Source organism: Pygoscelis adeliae, unplaced genomic scaffold (assembly GCF_000699105.1).
Source record: "Pygoscelis adeliae isolate BGI_AS28 unplaced genomic scaffold, ASM69910v1 Scaffold262, whole genome shotgun sequence".
Taxonomy (NCBI): domain Eukaryota; kingdom Metazoa; phylum Chordata; class Aves; order Sphenisciformes; family Spheniscidae; genus Pygoscelis; species Pygoscelis adeliae.
Genome location: NW_008824184.1, coordinates 339,891 through 342,449, shown reverse-complemented (window position 1 = coordinate 342,449; position 2,559 = coordinate 339,891).

Sequence of the window (2,559 nt, the reverse complement as noted above, 5' to 3'; positions counted from 1 at the left end):
GGCTGCCGGGGCTGCAGCTGCGTGAAGGATGATGCTGCAGCTCAACCACCCGGCAGTTTCCTGGCAAATGCTGTCCCAAAACACAGCACTACCTGGGAACACAGGTTTTTCCACCCAGCCCAACAGCCTCCTTTCACTGCTGCCCCACTGCTCCTCCCTCCAAGGGACAGGCTGTGTCGGTGCCCCTGCAAGGTGCCCAGCTCTCGGAGTCCTCCACGCTCCCAGCACGGCCCCTGGATGGTTTGGTGTGGGGGTCACCGTGAGCAAAGCTTGAAGGTTTTTAGGTACCCAAAATATGGATGCAGCGGGCTTTTTCCAGGTCCCTGTGCAGAGGCAGGAGGCTGCTGCAGCGCTCCCTAAGTCTTGGTCTGCATCTTTAGTTCCCCTAATGCCTTTGCAAACCTGCCCCTTGCTTTCCTGTGCCCCCGGTCCCTGCTTGTTATGATGCTCTGTGGTTGCTGAGTGCTCAACCTGCGAAAGAGCTGCTCTGGCTTTCAGGGAGAGCTGCTCTGCCCTAGCAGGGAGAGCAAGCGCTGCTGCAAGTGGAGACATGTCTTTCCTCCTACTTCCCAGAAAGTCAAGTGAGAAAACCTCCCCGCACCCCCAGCTGAGGCATGAGGCAGGCAGTGCTGCCCGTGGGCAGGAGGAGCGCTGCCAGAGCTGGGGGGCATGGTCCCAGCCTAGCCGCAGGGCACGTGGCAGGAGGGCTGGCAGACCCTGGGGGAGATGCCCCGGCTCTGGAACTGTGGGGCCGGGGGTCACAGACTGTGCCCGGTGGGCCGGGGGAGCGGGAGCCGCGGCGTCCCGGCTCATCAGCTTCTCTGCAGCGTCGCCTTTGTTCTGCCCAGTCCCTCCTCCCTGCCATGTGCTGAGTTAGGGGTTTCAGTAATGCTCTCCTGGGCTCTGTCTCTATCTGGAGGCTATAAAAACCCAGCCAGAGGGCTGCTGGACATGTCACCTCCCCGGGCACCAGCGCCTCACCCCAGGTAAGCATGGGAGCCTGGCGGCAGCTGCCCCTGCCCCACATGGCTGGGTCCTGGGAGAGGAGCAGTTGCGGGGACGTGTGGAGGAGGATCTGAGAGCCAGGGCTGGATCTCTGTCCACAGGCACGACCCAGCCGGGGGCTGGGAGGTCCTGCAGCCGGGGCACAAGATAAGGGCAGCCGCCGGGGACAGGCTGTGGCACTGCTCTGCCATCACACGCTTCGGAGCGGGGGGACGCTGGCGGGGGGATCAGGGAGTCTGGCTGTAGCAGCGGGGCAGGGTGCTGCAGCTCAGCGTGAGCATGCGGCCACCTCTGCAGCACTCCTGGCTCACTGCTGCCCTGGCAGGCAGCTGGCCCTGCCTGCGTGTGGTGAGCATGCCTGGGGACCTGCACGGGGCTGCCTGCGCCACGGCTGCCGGCACAGGGACTTTGGCTCAGGGATCTGCCTGCAGGAGGACGAGTCTCCCTGGGCACGGGCAGTCATGGGCAGCCCCATGCAGGGGCAGACAGCGTGCTCACCCTGCTGCGGGGCTGTGCCGCGCTGTCAGGGCTGTGGCTGCCCTGCCAGATACCTGCTGCTCCGCACGGCCTGGATGGCAGCCCTGGGTGGCTGGGAGAGCGCCGCACGGCCTGGATGGCAGCCCTGGGTGGGCTGGGAGAGCCCTGGCCCGTGCTTTGCGCCTGCTCCGGCGTGGAGCCACCCCATCACTGCCTCCCATGCTGCTGGTGAAGGGACAGGCACAGGCTCTTGAGGGCAGTTTCATCCCGGTGGAGGCTGGAGCGAGCCCCGCAGAGCAGAGCAGGCGGCTGCAGGCTCCTGCCTCCATCTGCCTGCACTGCCCATTCAACACATGGCCTGAAGCCCGATCCCAGGACGTGGGAGTCCCAGGGAAGGGCCAAGCCCCCAGCGCAGGGCTGGTGGGTCTGGCCAGGCTGCAGCGGCGAGGCCAGGCTTGCAGGGGCCAGCGATGCACCAGCCCCGGGGCAGGCTTTAACGGTGCCGTTCCCCTGTGCCCTGGCAGAGCCACCATGACCCATCGCTGCAGGAGATCCTCTGGTCTCTGGAAGGTACGGGAGCCTGGGAAGGACCAGTGACGCAGCCTGAGCCCCGTGAACACCCGGGCATGGGGGTTCAGTGTCTGCTTGGGGCCTCTGCACCCGCGGAGCCCCTTGACCCACTCCGTCCTCCCCAGATTGTGGTGTGGGACGAGGCTTTCTTCCAAGGCAAGAAACATGAGTTCACCGCCGACTGCTACAGCACGCCGGAGCATGGCTTCAGCACCGTCCGCTCCTGCAAGATCGAGAGTGGGGCGTGAGTGGGGAGTTACAGGGGGCTGCGACCCCACGGGGCTGTGGGACCCCACAGATGGAGGGGGGTTGGAGGATGGAGGTCTCCAGTGCCTTTTGCCACCTGAGCCATGGGGCTACCTCCCCTGGGGAACAGCCTCGTCCCCATGGGGTGCAGCAGGCTCTGCCCCGGGTGTGAGCGGGGTGGTGGGTGCTGCGGGGGTCTCACCCCGCCTCCCACCCCTGGCAGGTGGGTAGGCTTCGAGCACTGTGGCTTCCAGGGGCAGC